The sequence below is a fragment of the Lepus europaeus genome, chromosome 23 (genome assembly GCF_033115175.1).
Source record: "Lepus europaeus isolate LE1 chromosome 23, mLepTim1.pri, whole genome shotgun sequence".
Taxonomy (NCBI): Eukaryota; Metazoa; Chordata; class Mammalia; order Lagomorpha; family Leporidae; genus Lepus; species Lepus europaeus.
In genome coordinates, this window is record NC_084849.1 from 21643646 (window position 1) to 21669067 (window position 25422).

The following is a 25422-nucleotide window of genomic DNA, read 5'->3' on the forward strand; positions in this document are numbered from 1 at the left end:
TGTAAAGGCCATATACGTACACACACATATAACCAGTTGGAATAAATACATTTAACAAAGTTGCAGGACAAAGTCAATACATGAAAATCATCTCTGTTTCTGAACAATACCATGAACAACTCAAGAAGGAAAACTGAGAAAACAATCCCTTTACAACAGGCATTAAAAATAAAAAATCCTGGGGCTGGTGCTGTGGCGTAAGCAGGTAAAGCCTCCGCCTGCAGTGCCGGCTTCCCATGTGGGCGCTGGTTCTAGTCTCAGCTGCTCTTCTTCCAATCCAGCTCTCTGCTATGGCCTGGGAAAGCAGTAGAAGGTGGCCCAAGTCCTTGGGCCTCTACACCCGTGTGGGAGACCAGGAAGAAGCTCCTGGCTCCTGGCTTCAGATTGCCTCGGCTCCATTCGTTGCCTCCACCTGGGGAGTGAACTAAGGGATGGAAGAACTCTCTCTCTCTCTCTCTCTCTGTGCCTGTCTCTTTAACTCTGCCTTTCAAATAAATAAATAAATATTTTAAAAAATAAAAATAAATCCTTAGGAGTAAACCTGACTAAGAAGACCTACATATACTGCTACAAAACACCAAATAACACTACTGGAAGAAATTTTAAATGTTACAAGTTGGGGCTGGCGCTGTGGCGTATTGGGCTGGTCCTCCACCCACAGCGCTGACATTCCACGTGGGCACCAGTTCTAACTCTTGGCTCCTGGCTCCAACTCTGGCCATCGTAGACATTTGGGGAGAGGGCCAGGGGATAGAAGACCTTTCTGTCTCTTCCTCTCTCTGTCTGTAGCTCTGCCTCTCAGGAAGATAAATAAAATCTTTTTTTTGGGGGGGGGGGGTGGAAAAATCAAACATTTAATCAACTGTGTGATGCCGAGGGCAGGAGGCCCCAGGTTTCATCTTTGCCAGGGCGTACCACAGGGTGTGGCCTCGACAGCCTGGGTGGCAGTCCCCGGGCAGGACGCGGCTCCCGGAAGGCTGCTGTCAGCATTCGCTGTCTTTGTGACTTTGCTCTTCTGCAGGGACAGCCTCAGGCTGCAGGCACAGGTCTTTGTACACGGTCTCCATGGTCTGACAGACCTGCTTGAGCTCTGTCTCCAAGTAGCTGATCTTGGCCATCTTCTGAGTGAACTTCTAGAGCTTCTCCTGGATGATCTTGTGGTGATGGTAAATCTGATACATCCTCTCCTCCAGCTTCTCTGTCAGGTCCGAGATCTTGATCTTGAGGCTGTCCCTGAAGTTGGTCATGAGCGCGTGGTCCTTTTGTCTGCTCTCATTGATGTTTTCAATCAGCTACTGGGCTCGCTTCTTCAGGATGTCGATGGCGGTGTCCAGTGAGGAGAAGTACAGGCCTGTCTTCCCTTCCAGCATGGCCAGAGGGCGGCCGGTACCAGATGTGGCAACCGAAGGGCTGGACACCCGACCCCTGGCCGGCCTGTCCCCGGCCTTCTCCTCGCAGGTCTCCTTGGCCTGCGGACTCTCCTTAGTCGCCTCTGGGGGCTGCAGCTCCTGACCCGGGCATTCCTCATGGGGCATGGCCACTCCCTGTTGCTCCATCTCGTCTTTTAATAAAATCTTTTTTAAAAATGTTACAAGTAAATAAAAAGACAGCCTGTGTTCATGGCTTGGAAGGGTTAAAAACATTACCCAAAGCACTCTATAGATTCAATGTAACCCCTTCCAAAATTCCAATAGTATTTTTTTTCCAGAAACAGAAAAACATTCTAAAATTCATATTGAATATCAAGGGACTTGGAATTGCCAAAACGATCTTAAAAAAGAAGAACAAAGTTGGAGGCCTCACACTTCCTGATTTCAAAATATATTATAATGCTACAGTAATCAAAGCAATGTGGTGTTGGCATAAAGACAGACATATAAACCAATGCAAACAACAGACAGTCCAGTAATAAACCACTGTATGTAAGTCAAATAATCCTTGACAAAGGTGCCAAAGAGCACATAATGGGGAAAGGACAGTCTTGTCAACAAATGGTACTAGAAAGACTGGATATTTATAGGCAAAATAATGATAGAAGACTTTTGCTTACACAACATACCAAATTCAAAATGGAGTCAAGACTTACAAATTTAAGATCTGATTTCATTCTTCCTAGAAAGAACACAGGGAAAAAGTCTTATGATACTAAATGTGGTAATGATTTTAGTGGATATGAAAACTCTATTGATCATGTATTATTTAGGTAGAAGAAGAGGGGCTGGTAAAGAACCCTAGAAAACTGCAGTGTTTAGAAGTGGAACAGGGGGGCCAGCGCTGTGGTGCAACAGGTTAATGCCCTGGCCTGGAGTGCCGGTATCCCATATGGGTGCTGGTTCGAGACCCAGCTGTTCCACTTCCAATCCAGCTCTCTGCTGTGGCTTGGGAAAGTGGTGGAAGATGGCCCAAGTCCTTTGGCCCTTGCACCCGTGTTGGGGACCCAGAGGAGAGGCTCCTGGCTCCTGGCTTCGGATTGGCACAGCTCCGGTCATTGCAGCCAATTGGGGAGTAAACCAGCGGATAGAAGACCTCTCTCTCTCTCTCTCTCTGCCTTTCCTTCTCTCTCTGTGTGGCTCTGCCTTTCAGATAAATAAATATCTTAAAAAAAAAAAAAAAGTGGAGCAGGGGGCCAGAGCTGTGGTGTAGTGGGTAAAGCCACCACCTGCAGTACCGGCATCCCATATGGGCGCCGATTCAAGTCCCGGCTTCTCCACTTCCGATCCAGCTCCCTGCTGATGACGTGGGAAAGCAGTAGAAGATGGCCCAAGTCCTTGGGCCTCTGCACCCACATGGGAAACCGGGAAGAGGCTTCTGGCTCCTGGTTTCAGATCAGCATAGCTCCGGCCATTGCAACCAATTGGGAAGTGAACCAGCAGATGGAAGACCTCTTTCTCCCTCTCTGCCTCTCCTCTCTCTGTGTAACTCTGACTTTCAAGTAAATAAATAAATCTTAAAAAAAAAAAAAAAGTGAAGGAGAAGAAGCCTGCAGAGGAGACTGAGGAAGTTGCCAAGGGCCATGGGAACAAAACCAGAAGAATTTTGAGTCACTGAAGCTAGACAAAAAGACTTTCATAACTAACGATGATTGCAGAGAAGTGACCATTGCATTTGGCAACGTGGAGGCACTGTTGACCCTGATAAGTGGTAACTGACATCCTAAACCTGTGAAAAGGAAGTATCGAAGAGCATATTTTCCAAAGCTAACCTTCAGGTTATAAGTCAGCTATATAAAGAGAGCTTGAATTTCATTGTTAGCCTTGTTGTTACATGACAAGTAATACTTTTTGCTAAAATCTGTTCTGTTCAAAGTATTAAGATTTTATTAACCAAGGAGATAAGATACTGATTTGTTACAGTAAACATAATGAAATATTTGGTTAAGGTGGCTGGTGCAGTGGCATAGCAGGTAAAGCTGCCGCCTGCAGTGCTGGCATCCCATATGGGCACTGGTTTGAGACCTGGATGCTCCTCTTCCAATCCTGCTCTATGCTTATGGCCTGGAAAAGCAGTGGAGGATGGCTCAAGTCCTTGGGCCCCTGCACCTATGTGGGAGACCCAGAAGAAGCTCCAAGCTCCTGGCTCCTGGTTTTGGATTGGCACAGCTCCAGCCATTGCGGCCAAAAGGGGAGTGAACCAGTCGATGGAAGACCTCTCTCTCTCTCTGTAATTCTGCATTTCAAATAACTAAATGAATCTATTTTTTTAAAAAAAAAAACTTAAAATCTGCACAACAAAAGAAACAATCAGAGTGAAAAGGCAACTTAACGAACTGTAGACAATAATTGTATATCTGATAAAAGATTAATACCATCTCACACCCACTAGAATAGCCACTAATACACACACAAACACACACACACACAGAAACATAAAATAGAAAGTATTAGAAAAAGATAGGGAGAAAGTGAAATGCTTGTGCTGGAAAGAATATAAAATAGTCTAGCTGCTAGGTTAAATAGTATGGTTCTTTGAAAGCTAGTGGGATAGGGGCTGGCTCTGTGGCATAGTGAGTACGGCCTGCAGTACTGGCATCCCATATGGGCGCCAGTTAGAGTCCCAACTGCTCCACTTCCAATCCAGCTCTCTGCTATGGCCTGGGAAAGCAGTAGAAGATGGCCCAAGTCCTTGGCCCTCAGCACCCATGTTGGAGACCCAGAAGAAGCTCCTGGTTCCTGGCTTCGGATCAGCTCAGTTCCGGTCGTTGTGGCCAACAGGGGAGTGAACCAGCGGATGGAAGACCTCTCTCTCTCTCTCTCTGCTTCTCCTTCTCTCTCTGTGTAACTCTGACTTTTGTGTTATTATAACACAATACTTACAACTAGGAAATTTATAAGCAACAGAAGTTTATTTGCTCCAAGTTCTGGAGGCTCAAGTCCAAGATCATGATGCCAGCATCTTGCAAGGCTCTTTACACTATGTCATCCTACATCAGAAGACAGAAAGGCAAGAGAGCATGCACGCAAACCCCAAAGAGGGTTGAACTCATGTTTATAGCTAATACTTTCCTGTTAATAAGGACATTATGAGGGCTCCCCTAATCACCTCTTATTATGGCCTACATCCCTTACACTTGCATTGAAGGTTAAGTTTGAAACACATGAACTTTGGGGGACACATTCAAACCACACCATCCTGCAATCCCACTTCTCACTATACATTTGAAAGAACTAAAAGCAGTATCTCAAGAGATAGTCACACATCCATATTCACTGCAACATTTTTGACAATTTTTACCAAGAGTAGAAGCAACCTAAATGTCCATCAACATATATGTGGATAAAGGAAATGTGTTATTTACATACAATATACATATTATTCAGTTTTAGAAAAAGATAAGTGTTATTTGCTATGACAATGAACCTTGAGGATGTGCTGAGTAAAAAAAACCAATCCAAAAGGGTAAATACTGTATGATTACTCTAACTCCTATATAAGATAACTAAAGTAATCAAAAAAAATCACTGGAACAAAGTAGACTAGTAGTTTCCAGGGGTTGAGGGAAAGGGTAAACAACAGAGTTGATTGACAGATATAGAGTTTCAATTCTGCAAGATGAAAAAGTTATAAAGATAATTTTTAAAGATTTGTTTGCTTGTTTGTTTGTTTGAAAGGCAGAGTTACAGAAAGAGAAAATTTTCCATTGACTGGTTTACTCCTCAAATGGCCACAACAGCCCACTATAATCCAGGGCTGGGCCAGGCTGTATCCAGGAACCTGGAACTCCTCAGGGTCTCCCACAGGTTTGCAGGTGCCCAAGGACTTGGGCCATCTTTCACTGCTTTCTCAGGCACCTTAACAGGGAGACGGATTGGAAGTGGAACAACTGGTACTTGAACCAGTGCCCATATGGGATGTCAGTGTCACAGGCTACAGCTTAACCCACTGCACAATACTGGCCCCAAAAGTTCTAGAGATGTTATATGACACTGTGAATATAGTCAGAACTAAATTTGACTGTACATTTAAAATGATTAAGAAAGTAACTTTTACATTAGTAATACATTTTTAACCATAAGTAAACTTTTTTAAAAATGTTAAGAATAGCAATTCCAAGTGTTGTCAACGATGAGTTATGAATGCAATTCTCATACATTACCAATAAGAGTATAAAATAAGTACTTTGAAAAAAAAAACTATTTTTTAGTTTTCCATAAAATGTACCATTTTCTAGTAATTCTACTCCTAGGTATTTACAAAAAGAAATGAAAGCATATATCTACAGAAAGATTAATGTTCAAAGCACTTTCTTTTATAATAGCTAAAAAACCAGACACTATCCAGGGGCCAGCACTGTGGTGCAGCGGGTTTAGCAACCACCTTCAGTGCCGGCATCCCTTATGGGTGCTGGTTCAAGTCAGCATACTCGATTTACAATCTAACTCCCTGCTAACGGACTGGAACAGCAAGAAAAGCTGCTGGGAAACCTGCCACCCATGTGGGTGACCCATATGAAGATCCTAGGTCCTGGCTTCAGCCTGACCCAACCTCAGCTGTTGTCGCCATTTGGGGAATGAACTAGTAGATGGAAGGTCTCCTCTGTTTCTCCTTCTATTTCTCTATAACTGCCATTCAAATAAATATATAAATCCTTTTTAAAAAACAAAATAATATCCACCAAGTATGGATAAACTGTGATATAGTCATATGATGGAACACTGCTTGGTATTAAGAAGGACAAGTTACTGATGCCTGCAACAACTTACAAAAATCGAAAACCATGCAGAGTGAAAAGAAGATAAATACAAAAGAATGCATGGATTCTGTGTGATACTATTTACAGGAAACTCAAGAACCTAAATTTAGGACGGCAGCAGATCACTGGCTCCTTGGGACTAGGGTTGGTAGGAGTGGGGGAAGACTGAAAAGAAGCAGAAGGGTATATTTTGGATGATGGAAATGTTTTATATTTTGAGCACTATACTAGTTTCACACGTGTATGAATTTGTCAAAACTCATTAAACCATATGCTTACAATAGGTGTATTCTAGTGCATGTAAATTACACCTCAACAAATAGGGCTTTTTTAGGAGTTAAATTCATCTCCTTTTGAAAAAGATGAATTTATTTATTTGAAAGGCAGAGACACAGAGAGAGTAAGAGACAGAGAGAGAGAGACAGAGAGATTGTCCATCCGCTGTTTCACTCTCCAAATGCCTACAATAGCCAGGGTTAGGCCAGGCCAAAGCCAGGAGCCAAGAACTGCATCCAGGTCTCTCATGTGGGTGGCGAGGGCCCAAACACTTGAGTCATCTTCCACTGATTTTTCCCGGCCATTAACAGTAAGCCAGATTGAAAGTGGAGCAGCCAGGACACGAACCGGCACCCTTTTGGGATGCCAGCATTACAGGCAGTGGCTTTACCAGCACTTTACACAACACCAGCTCCAATAAATCTGACTTCTTTTTTTTTTTTTTTTTTTTTGGACAGGCAGAGTGGACAGTAGAGAGAGAGACAGAGAGAAAGGTCTTCCTTTTGCCGTTGGTTCACCCTCCAATGGCCGCCACGGCTGGTGCGCTGTGGCCGGCGCACCGCGCTAATCCGAAGGCAGGAGCCAGGTGCTTATCCTGGTCTCCCATGGGGTGCAGGGCCCAAGCACTTGGGCCATCCTCCACTGCACTCCTGGGCCATAGCAAAGAGCTGGCCTGGAAGAGGGGCAACCAGGACAGGATCGGTGCCCTGACCGGGACTAGAACCCGGTGTGCCGGCGCCACAAGGCGGAGGATTAGCCTATTGAGCCGCGGCGCCAGCATAAATCTGACTTTTTAAAAAACTAAGTATATGCTGCTCCATAGAGCAAATCTCAATAAATTTTAAAGAAATCTAATCATCATAAGTATTTTTCTAACAATGATGCTATCATTGAAATCAATAACAAAAATAACTAGAAAATGCTTGAAAATTAAGTAATAAAGTCCTAAATAATCAGTGGATAAAAAGAAATTACAAAGAAGGGTAGAAAATATTTTTAAATTAGTGATAATTAAAATACTATATATCATACCATATGTGATACAACAAATACAAAGATCAGAAGAAAAGATATAGCCTTAAATACAAATATGTGAAAAGAAAGACTAAAAAACCAATAATCTAAACATCCTTCTCAGGAGATTTAAATAATAAAGACAAAAAAAATAAAAATAATTCAAGAAATAATCAACAAAGCAAAAATTCAGGGGCCCATGCTGTGGCGCAGCAGGTTAACACCCTGGCCTGAAGCGCTGGCATCCTATATGGGCGCTGGTTCAAGACCCAGCTGCTCCACTTCCCATCCAGCTCTCTGCTATGGCCTAGGAAAGCAGTGAAAGATGGCCCAAGTCCATGGGCCCCTGTACCCGTGTGGAAGACCCAGAAGAAGCTCCTGGCTCCTGGCTTCAGATCAGCACAGCTCCGGCCATTGCAGCCAATTGGGGAGTGAATCATTGGATGGAAGATTTCTCTCTCTCTCTCTCTCTCTCTCTCTCTCTGTGCCTCTTCTCTCTCTAACTCTGACTTTCAAATAAATTAATAAATCTCTAAAAAAAAAAAAAAGATCGCTCTGGGATAGTCCATGGACAGATCCACATACATATGGACACTGGACCTATAAGAGTGGTGTCGCTGCAGAACAGCGGGAAAAGGGTAAGCTTTTTAATAATGGTGCTGGGTAAGTTAATATCTATGTTGGGAAAAAATTAACCATTCTTCTTACCATCCACATAAAAAATCAGTTCTAGATGTAAAAGATAAAACAGTTATGCTGTCTATATGCAACAAAGGAGAATATCTTCACAATCTTGAGATGAGTAAAGATTTCCTAAGATATAAAAGCACTACTATAAAGGAAAAGAACAACATATTGCACTGTGTTAAAATCAAGAACTTCTGTTGATCAAAAAATAACATTAGAAGAATACAATGACAAACAAGGAATGGGAAGATACATATATATGCAACACATATCCTGAGAAAGAATTTGAATTAAGATGATATAAGGGGGGGCCAGCACCATGGCTCACTTGGTTAATCCTCCGCCTGCGGTGCCAGCATCCCATATGGGTTCTAGTCCCAGTTGCTCCCTTTCCAGTCCAGCTCTCTGCTGTGGCCCAGGAGGGCAGTGGAGAATGGCCCAAGTGCTTGGGCCCTGCACCTGCGTGGGAGACCAGGAGGAAGCACCTGGCTCCTGGCTTCGGATCAGCATAGCTCCAGCCGTAGCGGTCATTTGGCGGGTGAACCAACCCAAGGAAGCCCTTTCTCTCTGTCTCTCTCTCTCTCTCTCTCTCTCACTGTCTAACTCTATCTGTCAAAAAAAAAATGATATAAGGAATTTTTAAAATTTTGTTAAATAAATTTATTTATTTACCTGAAAGTCAGAGAGACAAAGGGGGACCCCAATCCACTGGTTCACTCTCCCAAATGCCCACAATGGCCAGGGCTGAGCCAGTCAAAGGCAGGAGCCAGACACTCAACCCAGGTCTTCATGTGGATGGCAGGGACCCAAGTACATAAGCCATCACCTGCTGTCTTCTAGAGTACACGTTAGCAAGAAGCTAGAATCAAGTGTGGAGCTAGGAATTGAGCCCAGACACTATATAAGATGCAGGTATCTCAAGCAGTGTAATAAACTGCTGTGCCAAATGCTGGTCCCAAGAACTATCCTTAAAATCATCAAGACCAAAATGAACAAAATGAACAAGAGATGTTAATAAGCACTTTACAAATGAAAGTATCCAAATGTCCAATAAACAAATGGTGCTCAGTTTCATCAATCATCAAGGAAAGAAACAAAAGCCATAGGGGATATCATTACACAATCACCAAAATGGCTAAAATTAAATAGACTGCAAATACCACATACTAGCAAGGATGAGAATAAAGTGGCTTCTCATAAACTGCCTGTGGAAGTTCAAATTGGTACAGCTGCTTGGCATCATCTATAATGTTGAACACTTACCCTATGACCCATCAGTTGCGGTCCCAGGTAAATACCCAATAGAAATACATACATACATATATGCATTCAAAGATATACCTAAGGATGATCACAGTATCAATATTTATAATAACCCAAAACTGGAAACAATCCAAACACCCATCAACAACAGAATAAAAAAAGTAAATTGATGTACACACAACAATAAAAGTGAACAAACTACTGTTACATGCAGCATAAATCAGATGAAATTGGGTGCATCCGGGGTGATACGGTCATGGACACACACAACATAAATCAAACTCATGAACATATTATGGAGCTCCAGGAGTCAGAATACGCAGATACCACAAAGGAACACATATTGATCAATTCTATTTATAGAAAGGTCAAAATCTGTGATGTCAGATATCAGGATGGTGGTTATCTTTGGAGAAGAGTAGGGTTAAGGATTGGGATTGAGCAAAAGGAAGTGTTTCTAAGGTGTTGGTTATCTTCCATTTCTTTAATCTAAGCAGTGTTTACATGGATGTGTTTATTTTTGTACCTCCATGATTTGTACACTTTTCTGTGTGTATATTGTATATGAACAAAATAGAATTTTTAAAAGTGAATGTAAGGGTAGAACAGCCCTTGTACAAACTGTTGAGGAGCAGTTCTCTTAGCTTTTTTTTTTTAACTCCGTTTGTTCTTTTTCTCTTTTTCTTTGTTTCTTTTTCTTTTTTTCTCGGATAAAACAGGAGAGGAAGCAGGAAGGGCAGGGGAGAGAATAGGTGGGAGGGAGGGTACAGTGGGAAGAATTACTATGTCCATAATGTTGTATTTATGAGATACATACAAATTAAAAATAAATAAGTAAATAAAAGAGTTAATGTGAGGTACCAGTGTTGTGGCATAGTACATAAAACTGCCACCCTGGAAGCTGACATACTGTATGAGCAGCAGCTCGTGTTCCAGCCAATGACCTGAGAGAGCAGCAGAAGATGGCACAAGTGCTTGGGCCCTGCATCCACATAGCAGACCCAGATAAAGCTCCTGGCTCCTAGCTTCAGCCATGTGGCCATCTGGGGAGTGAACCAGCATATGAAAGTTCTGTGTCTCTCCCTCTGTCTGTAACTCTGGTTTCAAATAAATAAACAGATCATTTAAAAAAAAAAAGAGTTAATGTGATCCAAAACTTGAGCAATAATAGTGATAATGGAGAGGGATAAGATAATTTTTCATTTTCATTGCAGTGTGCAATATTTGATGTAATGAAGGATACAAAAGAAATATAAGGTCAGGACACCACTTCACAACACATGTGGCTTGTGTTTCATGACTGATAAACATCAGTGTAGCACATGAAATTTATTCCTGTTTTACTTCTTAACTTTTATATAAGTCTGAAGAAACTCTATTTGGTGATCCAGATTTTTTTTTAAAAGATGAATTAGCATAATAGTAAATATTCTTTTCCAAGTACTTTTAAAACTTCACATTGTCATGGTAATACAAATAAGTGAAACAGGAGTCTTTTATATGCTATTCTTTTCTTTTATATAATCCATGTAATATTATAAAATATACATTTAAAAAATCATGAGCTGCCTATTCATTATTTAACACTGATTCTCTTCTGATGCAATAAATTCTGTAAGTATTAAGTTTTGGGTTCCATAGTATGTTTTGATGCTTTAAGTTGAAAAGTTGACTGGTAATAAAAGGAATATCTGGTACCTATAAGAGCTTATGTTTTTTTCACCATCATATCTTTATCTTGTAAGACTTAGGTGGTTAATATGGTACTTTCACATATATTTCCCAAATGGAACAGAATAGAATTACTATTTTTGGCAATGGTCTATAACCAAAGCATTGAAAATCCATCTGATAACAATCAGTTAAGAGATAACAGCTGTTTCTACATTGAAGCTCCAATGTCTAATATAGCTTAATCTCCAGAATCCCTGCACCTGAGAGGATTGCAGCTTGGAAAATGCTCATCAACTGATTTCAATAATATCTCCACATATCACACACAGACTAAAAACACAGTAGGAAATGTGCATACTTCCTTCTGAAGAAATTATAAAGGAAAATACAAAGGTAGCCACCTAAAGTCCTTCTAAAGAGCTTTCTTTAAAAGATTTATTTATTTCAAAGAATTGAGAGAGAGAGATTAATTTTCTATCTGCTGGTTCACTCTACAAATGGCTGCAACAGCCAAGGCTGGGCAAGACGGAAGGCAGGAGCCAGGAGCTTCCTCTGGGTCTCCCATGTAGGGGCAGGGGCCCAAACAGTTGGGCTATTTTCTGCTGCTTTCCCAGGCACATTAGTAGGGAGACAGATTGGAAGTGGAGTAACCAGGATTTGAACTGGAGCCCATATGGGATGCGGGTATTGCAGGTGGCAGCTTAACCCACTGTGACAACATCAGTCCCACTTCTAAAGAGGTTTCCACACGATTCTTGTCCAATTTTCACAAAATGGGAGGAAAGGAGTTACTCTGGTAAACTAAGGATAAAAACAAGCATAACCTTGTTTGGACTATATACTCGTGCTTTATTAATAAACAATCATATAGTGCCACATACCCACAAAGTCTACGGATGACTTTGGCTTACCACTTTATACTACCTGTCAGAGGTGTGTCTATGTCTATATTCTAATTTAGGTTAACAGATTGCTAACATTGTATCACAACTGCCCCAGTTAGTAGGCACTAAATGACTTCTTGACTTTTAAATTTTTATTTAAAGACAGACAGACAGAACTCCCATCTGCTGGTTCACTCTTCAAATGCCCACAACAGCCAGGACTGGCCAGTCTGAACCTGGGAGCCCAGAACACAATCCAGGTCTCCCACATGGGTGACAGGGACCCAGTCACTTAAGCCATCACCTCTGTTTCCCAGTGCAAGCATTAATAGGAAGCTAGGATGGAGAGTAGAGCTGGCATTCATATCCAGGTAGTTCAATACGGGATGCAGGCATCCCAAGCAGCTTTTTTTTTTTTTTTTTTTTTTGACAGGCAGAGTGGATAGTGAGAGAGAGACAGAGAGTAAGGTCTTCCTTTTTGCCATTGGTTCACTCTCCAATGGCCGCTGCGGCCAGCGCATCGTGCTGATCCGAAGCCAGGAGCCAGGTGCTTCTCCCGGTCTCCCATGCGGGTGCAGGGCCCAAGGACTTGGGCCATCCTCCACTGCCTTCCCGGGCCATAGCAGAGAGCTGGCCTGGAAGAGGGGCAACCAGGATAGAATCCGGCACTCCAACCGGGACTAGAACCTGGTGTGCCGGTGCCGCAAGGCGGAGGATTAGCCTGTTAAGCCGCGGCGCCGGGCCCCAAGCAGCATATTAACTACTATTCCAAATACCTGCCCAATTTCTTGATTTCTTTTTTTTTTTTTTTACTAAAAAGTATGAATTTTGGACCTTGGGCCATGACTACTCCACCAGCCCACCAGATACCTTTATCACTCATTCTTTGTGCTCCAAATACACTCATCTAATTTCAGTTTGTAACCTTAACAATATCCTTTCCCATTCAAGATTGTTACCCAGTTGTTCTCTCTGCCCAGGACACTCCTGCTAGAAAGGTCAGGTCCCTCCTGCTACATGCTCTCATCCCATGTTGTATCCCGTGGCAACACTTACCACTGCTTTGATTAAATATTTAATTTTGTGATTGATTAATATCTGGTCTCCCTTAGGACATAAGAGTCATAAATTTTCACATCTTTATCCCCAATGTCCTTTGCAAGAAGATTCAAAATGAATCTTTGGTTTTTTTTTTTAATGTTTATTTATTTACTTTCATCTACTTGAAAGCAAAGAGAGAGAGAGAGGGGAGGTAGGGAGGGAGAGACCTTCCATTACTGGTTCACTCCCCAAATGCCCACAATAGCCAGGGCTGGAACAGGCCAAGTCCAGGAACCTTTAACTTCATCTTGGTTTGCCAGGTGGGTGGCAGGGGCCCAAGCAATTGAGTCATCACCTGCTGCCACCCAGAATGTATCAGCAGGAAGCCAGATGGGAAGTAAAGTAGCAGGAACTCAAACCAGACACTCCAATATGGGAATGAGGGCACCCCAAGAGATGGTTTAACCCATAGTTACAGTATCTGTCCTCGAATATTTGTTGAATAAATAGAATGAGTTTGAAAACTAGCTTTACCATTTACTAAGTGAATTTTAAAAGGTTAGTTAATATCAGCAGGCTTCAGTTTCCGTATCTGTGAAACGATGATACTAAAAATGCTGCCTCACTGAGTTGTTAGTATTTATGGTGAACTCTAAACTTCAAAATGTTGTAAAAAAGTATTAAGTTATTATTATTCTAAGCAAGAATATTTTGCATTTAACATTATATTCAGTCATATCTTGATGGTATTAGCTAAGATGTTTTTAAAATATTGCAGATTATAAAGATATAATAAATAACAGAACTGATAAAAATTAATAAGTATTCATTAGTTCTAGTCCACAGCACCCTGTGACAGAGTCCAAGCACTGATCTAACAATTGTCAGTTTCATAATAATTGTCTATCTCACACGAAAGCCTGGAAGGCCTACTGTAATTCATGCTTCAGAAAGAAGCGTTTGCTATAAAGCCAGACTCATGAACAAATATACCAGTTAAAGCATAGATCAATAGTGAAAGATGAGCTTCTCCAATCCACTCACAACTATGCTTGAGTCAATAGACTCGTGTAAATCAATAATTTGTTATATTTGCTACATTTACAGGCTTTGATCTTTAATACAAACTTGGCAATAAAATTACATACCTTTTCCTGTGTTCTACAGTAATCTGACCCTGAATGTGGTAAAGGCAAAAAACAAACAAATAATTTCCCCTCTGTGTGTAATAAATGCAAACAAAATTGTCATTTGTCCTGTTCAGGTATCTCTCTCTGTTAGCTATCCTCATAAAGAGAAGATTTTGAAAAAATAATTTATAGGGGCTGGCACTGTGGCACAGTACATTAAGTCTGACCACTGTGACACTGGTATTTCAGCTACTTCACTTACAATCCAGCCTCCTGCCAATGGGAGAACAGGATGGAGTTCCTGGCCCCTGGCTTCAGTCTGGCCCAGACATGGCTGTTGCAACTATTTCTGTAGTAAGCAAGCAGATGGAAGATCTCTCTCTCTTGCTCTCTGTTACTCTGCCTTTCAAAGAAATAATTTTTAAAAATCATTTATAAACAAATAATTAAAACTAGACACATAAAAGGTAATAAATTATTCGTTATATATAATTTTATATCTGGAGTTATTCTTACAGTACTCATACATGTGGATGAGTAATACTCATATGTACATACACACACACGTGTGTATATTTTATATATATATATATATATATATATATAAATTCCACATTTGCTCACCTGTATTATAATTATGCAGTGTTTACCTGTATGCTCTCTTAGAAAGGGAGCTCTATGAAGGCAAGGTCAATGTTTTTTATATCTGTACTGTCAGCACCTGGTGGAGTATTTCAACATAATAGGTACTCAGTGAATGTTTATTAAATGAGTTTTAAAATTGCCACCTATCATAACATTTTTCTGATGTCTCACTACCCAACAGGCAGCTTCTGATGTTTCCCATATCCAGCTCTAAAGGAAGAGATGATTCTAATAAAAAAAAAAAAAAAACTGCACTGATAAACGGTCTGTTATTTGCATGAAAAAAATCCATGGGATGGGGGACTGAAAGGAAATTGTCTATGAGCTGATAATTTTTATAATTTTTGATATTGGTTCATTTTATAATTCTCTACCTTTGTATATGTTTCAAACATTTCACAATATTTTTTTAAAAACTGAAAAAGGTTTAAAATTTTAAATGGCTCTCTTTTGAATATTTTTACTTGGAAATTTTTTTCTTCAATACTCACATTCTGGACAACACAGTAAATAGTGGCTATTAACCAGCCCACACTTTGAATTTCTCACTTAAAGTCAGGAAGATATTAGCCACCAATGAAAAAAGAAAACAGTTAATGTGTCAGCTTCAGCCATCTCACTATTTTAATCATACCTACTGCTTCCTTGGTTAAAATTTTAGGAGCTGAAGTAGAAGAGGTATGCTGACTTTTTTCTAGTTCAAAAGGTATATAAGATTTCTAGGGTTAGGCATTTGGCCTAGTGGTTAAGACATCCATGTCCCATATTAGAGTACCTGGGTTCAATATGTGACTCTGGCTCAGGGACCTTGGGAGGCAGTGCTGATGGTTCAAGTAATTGGGTTTCTGCCACCCAAGCAGGTGATCTAGACTAAGTTTCTAGCTCCCAGCTTCATCCAGGCTCAGTCTCAGGCTTTGCAAGTACTTGGGAAGTAAACCAGTCGATGTGTCTGTGTCTGTCTGTTATCTCTTTCCCTCTCAAATATTTTTAAATGAAATTTTTAAAAACATCTTAATGACATGAGAAAATCAAAGCAAAGTAAAATTATTAAGTAAAATAGTCTAGAAATATTCATTTCAGAGGGCTTCCAAATTTTATAAAATTAAAAAATGTAAATGTTCCTCTACTTATGATAAGGTTATATCTCAATGTATCCATTGTAAATTGACAATATCCTGAATCAAAAATGCATTTAATACACCTACTCTACCAAACATAAACCAGGCCAGCCTACCTGAAATGCACTCTGCACACTAATATGAACCTACACTTGGCAAAATTATTTGATGCAAAGCCTATTTTATAATTGTTTTAACTATCTCATGTAACTTATTAAATACTGTATATAAAAAAAAAAAAAACACCAGCAACATGGTACACTGCAGACTGAGTTGTTTCCCCTTGGGATTCTGTGGCTGAATGGGGGCTTCAGCTCCCTGCCTCTGCTCAACATTGTAAGAGAGTAACACATTATATATAAGCCAGGGAAAAGAGCAAAACTCAGAATTTTAAGTGCAGATTCTACAGAATGTATATTGCTTTCACACCATCACAAAGCTTAAAAATCATGTCAAACCCTCATGAGTCAAGAACTAGTCAGTACACTTACATGTATACACACATATATTTGTGTTCACATATGTGTGTGTGTGTGTGTACAATACAGAAAATATCTAGGAGGAAAGATATCAAAATGTTAACAGAATTCTGATATAAAGTAATATGTTTCATTATTTATATTTACAATGTGTTCTAATGTCCCATAAAGGACAAATATTGCTTTTTCATATAAATATTATTTTTAAACCATATTGTTACATAAAGTGATCTTTGTATAAAATAGAAAAGTTTAAGATTTTAGGATGGTATCCATTCAAGCTTAAGAAAAATAAATTGGACTTTCACTAAGGACACTGTGACTTGCTAATAAAAATTTAAGGTAAAATAACTGGGCATTTCACATTTTTGTGCCTCCATGTATTTTTTATTCTTACAGTCCATAAATTCCTAATAGAAATCAACTGATTTATTTATTTGACATATTCATTAGTGTAGCTTTAGAACATAATGTCTAAATAATACTAACTAAAATAATGAAAATACCACAATTATACTCTTTGGGTGATATGATAATGAATGGAACAGTGATGAGCCATATAGATCTCTGATACAATCCTGCTCTACTGGGAAAAAGAGCACAAATTGGCAAGTTAGCTAAATCAATTAATCATTTCCATCTGCTGCAAACTATGCACACTAAAATACTCTTCCAGCTTCACTTTAATGGAGAAATGGAACTTTCATTTGGTGTTCATATCATATCAATAGAAAGAACGTGCTGAATAAGGCTTTCTGAACGACTCTCTTTTGAGAGCCAACAAAAGGCCGGAAGCTGGAGAATTAAGAAGAGAAAACCTTACAGGGAGTATTCATTCTTGGCAGCTACTGGTGATCTGATCAGGCTCAGGACAGAACATTCTTGTTTTACTTCTCTGTATTTTCATAAAAATGATTTTTCCATTCCAACACTTACATATGCCTGTGCAAGGCAGTGAGAATAGCATTCACTGACTCTCAATACATATGGTATGCATTCAATGACATCATTCACCATAACATTTGCCAAGTTGAACCTCTCCTGTAGACCACCAAAACACAGTTTCACAGTCCCTCTGGGGCTAAGAGAGTAGTTCCAAAGCAATAGGTCTGTCTTGCAGAATGAAGAGGTTATTAATATTTCATCCCATATATACCAAACCCTCCCTATCCCCTAATAAATAAAAACCTTTGTAATCTTGTAATGTATTCAGCTTTTATTAACTCTTTCACTGTTGTTTTTCAGAGTGAAATGAATATACATTTAATGGCTCTTGTTGCTACAGTGCTCTGGCAGGTGCTGTTTTCTGGATTTTTATGGAAATGATTATGAATGGATTTTTATTATGAAGATAGATGAAAATTACTATGTGAGTTGTAAATCTTAATTCATATAACTGATATTTTAATTAATTATTATGAATAAAAATCAAAGCAGTTTTTCTATCAAAGGAAAGCTCTCACTAATTTTCTGATTTTTCTAATTTAAAATGAAAGAAGGAAGAGTGGTTATTTGGTCTAGCAGTTAAGATGTCACTTGGAGGCCAGCGCTGTGGCTCACTAGGCTAATCCTCTGCCTGCGGCACCGGCATCCCAGGTTCCAGTCCCGGTTGGGGCACCAGTTCTGTCCCAGTTGCTCCTCTTCCAGTCCAGCTCTCTGCTGTGGCCCAGGAAGGCAGTGGAGGATGGCCCAAGTCCTTGGGCCCTGCACCTGCATGGGAGATCAGGAGGAAGCACCTGGCTCATGGCTTCAGATCGGAGCAGCACGCTGGCCAAAGCGGCCATTTTGGGGAGGGGGGTGAACCAATGGAAGGAAGACCTTTCTCTCTGTCTCTCTCACTGTCTAACTCTGCCTGTCAAAAAAAAAAAAAAATGTCACTTGGGACATCTGCATTTCATACCAGAGTACCTGGGTTCAAGTCCTGACTCTACGTCTATTCTAGCTTCCTGCTAACGCATACTCTGGGAGGCAACAGGTGATGGATTCAAGAAGTTTAGTCTCTGCCATTCATGTGGGAGAACTGGAATGAGCTCCCAGCTCCAGGCCTGGCCCAGTCACCACTGTTGTGCGCTCTCTCTCTCTCTTTCTCTGTTTCCCAAATATTTTTAAAGTAAATATCCTACTGAAACTATTGTATAATGACTATATAATTGATTCTATGATCCTTCAAAATAGTCAAAAATTTTGATAATTATTTTCAGAGCTTTAAAAGCTCTCCTTAACTGTTTTTGAAACCAGTGAAAAATGAGGGAAAACCAACATTATTCACATCAAATTTTTTTCTTTCATTGGTCTATACAAAACCACACATGTAAGTATAGAAAAACTAAAATAAAAAAGTACTGTGAAGAGGTTTTGGGTGGAGTCTTGTTTCTTTTTTTTTTTTAACTTTTATTTAATGAATATAAATTTCCAAAGTACAGCTTATGGATTACAATGGCTCCCCACCCCCATAACTTCCCTCCTACCCGCAACCCTCCCCTTTCCCGCTCACTCTCCCCTTCCATTCACATCAAGATTCATTTTCAATTCTCTTTATATACAGAAAATCAGTTTAGTATATATAAATATTTCAACAGTTTGCCCTCACAAAGCAACACAAAGTGAAAAAATACTGTTGGAGTACTAGTTATAGCATTAAATAACAGTGTACAGCACATTAATGACAGAGATCCTACATGATATTGTCTTGTTTCACATCATGATGTTTACTGAGGCAGGTTAGCAAATAGCAGAATATTCTAGAACAAACTCTTCAAGGTTTTAAGGTAAATGTTAACAAACCTAATCTTTGGGCAATGCAATGGATTCCAGGAGCCCTCTCTTCAAATGAACTCAGCATCCCTTCAATTAGCCTTTCTTGAATGAAAAAGAGATACCAGCTAGCCACCACACATGCTATATACACTCCAAAACTTTGTAAACTATCAAATAAGTCAGGTACATAACAAACTTACTACATCTTTTTTATAAAAATAAATAGTAATATTCCCACTTACAATAAAGTTTCAATTAATTCATATGATTTAGAAAAGGGATGGTTTTATTATCCATATTTTAATACAAACAGTTCACTAGTATGGAAGTGCTATGAATTTTCTGAGTCGAGAGTTTGTCTTGTAGACATTGGAATGCTTCTTAAGAATTACTGAAGCATTTCAAAAACAAAATCTATCTGGGAGTGTAAGACACTGGAATGGTTCTGAAAAATCAATGATTTAATTGTAAAATAGGTGCCATGCTCCAGGATATGCTATGAATAATACTCATCACCACAAAAAAAAAAAAGTATCTGAGGTAATAGATGTCAATCATCTTGGTTTAGTGATTCCATTGTATATAAATCAAAACATTATGGTTTTTGTAAAGATTTATTTGATTTATTTGAAAGACAAAGTTACAGAGAGAGGTTGAAACAGAGAGAGAGATCTTCCATCCACTGGTTCACTCCCCAGATGGCTGCAACGGCCGGAGCTGTGCCATCCGAAGCCGGGAGCCAGGAGCTTCTTCTGGTCTCCCACATGGGTGCTGGGGGCCAAGGACTTGGGCTGTCTTCTACTGCTTTCCCAGGCCATAGCAGAGAGCTGGATTGGAAGAGGAGCAGCCAGGACTAGAACTGATGCCCATATGAGATGCCGGTGCTTCAGGCCACGGCTTTAACCTGCTGCGCCACAGTGCCAGCCCCAACATTATGTTGCATGCCATAAATGTATACAATTTTTATTTGATTTTAAAAATTAAGTAATAATACTCAAATACTCACTATAGCTTACTTTATATATGAGGAACTTGAGTTTAGAGACAATATCTTTCTCAGCATTGCACAATGAGTAAATGGCAGAGCTAGGTATCAAAATCAAGTATTTCTCCCTCTAAAGCCCTCCAGTTTTTCTCTTCACTGAGATGACTAAAAAAGACAACAGTGGAGTGGCAGGCAAAACCACCACCTACAGCATTGGCATCCCCATATGTGATTTGTGTCCTGGCTGCTCCACTTCTGATCCAGCTGCCTGCTAATGGCCTGGGAAAAGCAATGGAGGATGGCCCAAGTGTTTGATCCCCTGCTACCCACCTGGAAGACCTGGATGAAGCTCATGGCTCTGGGCTCTGGGCTCTGGTTTCACCTGGCCAAGCTCTGGCCACTGCAGCCATCTGGGAAGTGAACCAGCAGATGGAAAATCTGTCTCTCTCTCTCTAACTCTGACTTTTAAATAAATAAATAAATCTTTTAAAAAGAGACAAGGAGAAACTTACAATAAAGATACAGAACTCATGGTACCTAAGGACTAAAAGAGTCATCCCTATTCTCAGGGGACACATCCTGAGATTCCCCCCAGGGGAAGCCTTAAGCCACAGATAGTCCTGAACCCCATACATGCTATACTTTTCCTAAACATACATATCTACAATAAAGTTTAATTCATAACAGGCACAGTAAGATTAACAATAACTAATAATTAAATCATTACATTGCTAGCATCACTACTCTTGTACTCCGGGGTTATGATTAAGTAATACAAAGGATACTTAAACACAATCACTGCAATACTACAGTCAATCAGGCAACTGAGACAGTTACTAAGTGACTAATGGGCAAGTATCACATACAGTGTGGATACTCAGAACAAAGGGATGATTCATGTCCCAGGCAGGATGGACAGAGCAGAATGGCATGCGAGTTCATCATTCTACTCAGGACAGTGCATAATTTAAAACTAATGGTCTACTCAGAATCAACCCTTAAGGCATCCTGGTCTGGTTGAAAGGTCTGTGAGAGCATTTCCAACATGGAAGGCCAAGATTCTGTGAGACTTCAGTGGAAAGAAGAGGCCATCAAAGAAGGATGTACTTTTCTCTGAAAGGATGAGAGAACTTCCACTTTGCTTATGGCCCTGTCCAAACACTGATGGAGTCTGTGATCACAAAAGGCTTCCATAGCCTTGGCAGCACATGGCAAGAGCATCGGGTGATCACCGACATCATAAATAAGAGTGTTAATTGTTAAAGGAACAAGAGAAGTCACTGCACACTTACTCCCCATGTAGGACCTCCATCCCTAATGAGAATTAACTGCAAAACTTGTTCTCAAGCTGTATTCTATATGTTGAGTGTGTATGTGTGTGTGTGTGTGGGGGGGTGCAAACTGTTGAAATCTGTACTTAACATAGAGTTAGTCCTCTGTATATAAAATTAAACTAAAAATGAACCACAATGAAGAAGGGGATGGCAGAGGGGGTAGGAGGTGGGATGGGAGTTGGGGTGGGAGGATGGGTATGGGGAAAAGAGCCACTATATTCCTAAAGTTGTACCTATGAAAAATGCATTCATTAAATAAAATATTTTTAAAAATAAAACTAATGGTCTATTTCTAGAATCTGCCATTTCATATTTTCCAACTACAGGTGACCTCAGGTAACTAGAACTGTACATAGTAAAATCACAGATAAGGGAGCCCACTGTAGTTAGACAACAGAGGAGATAGGGATTGAAACTATAGCTTCTATAATATGAAAGCAAATAAGATAAAAACAAAAACTAGCATCCTCTAAAGGCTAAAGAACAAGTCTGTTATCCAAGATCAAAGCTATATAACTATTTAGTTATATAACTTAAACTTCTTAGCAAATCATTCCCCAACCCCCAGTATTTACAGGATTCCCTAATAGATTCCACTTTCAAAATTCTGTCATTCTATATTTTGTCCAGTGTTTGAGGACAACAGCCCCCTAAAATCAGGAGATGGAAGCATCACTCCAAAGGTAAAAATCAGTAGGTCCTAAAAGTTAAAACAGTCAAGTATATAAATCTTCCAATCAGTTTTGCCTAACTGTAGGCAAAGTAGAGCACCATCGAAGACTTGACATACTCACCACAACTAGAAAGTGAAGAATCTCTATGTGAGATAGTAAAGTAAGCATATCTTCTCCACCTTCCAAAAGAGAGAATGCAGAAAATTCTCAGTGTATCTTAGGGAGACACAATGATAGCCAGTGAATTTCCAGTTAGGTACAGTATGTGAGCCAATGGTAAGGATATCTTCAAACTATGAAAACTCAGATCAAGTCTTAAGCTACAGAATGTCTCAGCCATCAGATCTTCAGACGTTCTACTTCTAATAGCCAGATTAACTCAAAACTCCAGAATTCACTGAACTTCAGAAAATTGTTTAAATTTCTTTAAGATACTTGCTAAACACCTTTTAAAGCAACATTTTGTCTGCTTTAATTAGGACTATAGGGCAAGATATTTCCAACTCTACTTCCCCAACATTACTTCAGTACTTCGTAATGCATTAAATGTAAACTCATTCAAAGTGACTATTAAGCAATCTTCTCTTTTTTGAAGTCTTTAGATAGAAGGTTTTTCAAATATTTATTAGGCATCAATGATATATCTACTATAAATACTAGATATATCATGTCAGCAATTTTTACCAGAAATCTAAAAATCTTCTTATCATTGAACTTCTTTGCCTTCAGCATGACTGCTTTGTCATGAAAATTGCTTTGGCCTTTTAGCTGCATTGGTTCCAGTGAAGTGAGAGGCTAATTCATTGGCTTATATTAAGGTATCCCTGCTTTAAAATCACAGATGACTAACTTAAGTTTTTTTTAGAATTAGTAAGATTAAATTAGTGCAACAAATCCATAGAAACAAGTAAAGCATTCTGAAGTGATATATCTGGCAGAATTCATCTATCAATTAGGAAGGAAGTAAAAAGGTCTTTAAACATTCATGACTGATATGCTTTATTCATTAGAGTCTCTTGGGCCCTCAACTGGGATCTAAAAAGCAAAAAAATTATGAATAAAGGCCATGGTATAGTATATAGAATACAAAATTTGGTTCTTCTTGCTCAATTGTATCAAGTAACAGATTAAGTGCCTTGGACAAGTCACTTCATTTCTGAGAACTTCAATTTCAAAATCTATAAAGTATAATAGCTATACTCTAAAGTCCTAAGATATTCTTATTTTTATTTTTAAAGATTTATTTTTTATTGGAAAGGCTTATACACAGAGAAAGAGAGAGAGAGATAGAGAGACAAAGACAGACAGAGAGAGAGAGAGAGAGAGCGAGCTTTCAGCCACTGGGTCATTCCCCAAATACTCCAAAGGCCAGTGGTGGTCCAGGCCAATACTAGAAGCCTGGAGCTCCATCCAGGTATCCTACATTGATGCAGGGACACAAGTACTTGAGCCATCCTCTGTTGCCCAACAAGGCACATTAGCAGGGAGCTGGATCAGAAGTAGAGCAGCCAGAACCTTAATTGGTACACCAATATGGAAAGCCAGCATTGCAAGCAGAAGCTACAATGCCAGCCTTAGTATTCTTATTTTTAAAGATAAGACCCTTGGTTAGCTAGTTTTATAAGAAATGGCAGATCAGAGAAAGAGGGAGGGGTAAGAAGCAAACAGTTAAGATGCCCATGTTCCATATCACAGTGCCTGGATTTGACTCCTGGCTCTGGCTCCTGATTCTAGCTTCTCATAAATGGAGACCCCTGTGGGCAGTGATGATGGCTCAAATAACTGGACTCTTGAAACCTTCTTAGAAATCTGGACTGAGGCCACACCATCTGGCTCCAGCCCAGGCCGAGCCCCAGCCATTCTGAGGTTTAGGGTGTGAACCAGCAGATGGAGGGGTGAGGGAGACATTCTCTCTCTCTCTCTCTCTCTCTTTTTTTTTCTTTTTCTCCCTCTGCCACTCAAATAGGAGGAGCAGGAGGAGGAGAGCTTTGGTTATCTCCTGGAAATGGCAAAATGAAATTGTACTTTGAGGGGCAAAAATCCCAGAAAGGAAAAAGAAGTAGTGAACCAAGCCAGAGACACAACCAGCTTTCCCCTCAAAACAGATAGGCAATTGCGCAGGATAATAAGCTAAGCTGAGTTTAAAGTTCTAAAGGATAGCCCTTATCTCAGGTTTTCCTCAGATTAAAGTAATCAGCTTCCATTTCACTTGTTTAGTGAACTTCTCAAGAAGATGACAATACCCATAGACCTGTCAATTTTTATATGTGATATTTGTCTTTCCACCAAAATAGACCAATGTGCCAAATCAATATGTAAAAATTTCAGAGCAACATATTATTATGTTTAAGGAAACTGAGAAAGTAAAAATACCAAGAAATAGATTGAGAATTACAGATAATTAAAATATATTTTAAAATATGGGGCTGGTATTATGACACAGCAGGTTAAGCTGCCACTGGTAATGCCAGAATTCCATATTGTAGCATTGGTTCAAGTCCCAGTTGCTCCAGTCCCAATCCAGCTCCCTGATAATGCACCTGGTAAGGCAGCGGAAGAAACCTGGAGGAAGTTCTGGACTCCTGGCTTCAGTTTGGCCCACCCCAGCCATTGCAGCCATTTGGGGAGTGAACCAGTAAATGCAAGATCTCTCTCTCTCTCTCTCTCTCTCTCTCTCTCTTTCTCTTTCTCTGTCACCTCACATTTCAAATAAATAAATAAATCTTTAAAACTCACACACACACACACACACACATATATATATAAAAGCTGAAATAACAGAACTGAAAAACTACTGAAACTAAGACTCAAAAGATCAGTTTAACAGCAGACTACTTAAGAACTAGAAACTAGGACCAAAAAATTAAGGAACTGAAGCACATCAAGAAAAAAATACTAAAAAACAAGGTGATTATTAATACATGGTACCATATAGATAAACTTAAAACACAATTTAAGTGAAAAAAGCCAGGCATAAAAGAGCAGATATTGTATGTATCTATTTATATAAAATGTCCAAAAATAGGCAAATCTACAGAGCAATAAAATAGATTAGTAGTTGCCAAAGGCTGGAGGTTGAGGAAAGGAGAGTGGGTGGGGGCTAGGGAGTGACTGCTAATGGGTTTTAGGTATGTTTTTGGAATGATAAAAATGTTCTGGAATTAGATAATGATGATATATGCAAGACTCTACAAATATACTAAAGGACTTTTAATTGTATACTTGGAAAGGGTAGACTTTATAGTATATGAATTTTGTCTCAATAAAGCTG

At 39.7% G+C, this 25422-nt stretch overlaps 1 protein-coding gene and 1 pseudogene across 2 annotated transcripts in view; both read right to left on the reverse strand.

The window, feature by feature from the left end:
• The window catches only part of TTC28 (tetratricopeptide repeat domain 28), a 695665-nt gene that overhangs the window by 493209 nt on the left and 177034 nt on the right, over window positions 1-25422 (reverse strand). The window lies entirely within an intron of this gene.
• Window positions 984-1556, reverse strand: LOC133752316 (synaptonemal complex central element protein 2-like; annotated as a pseudogene).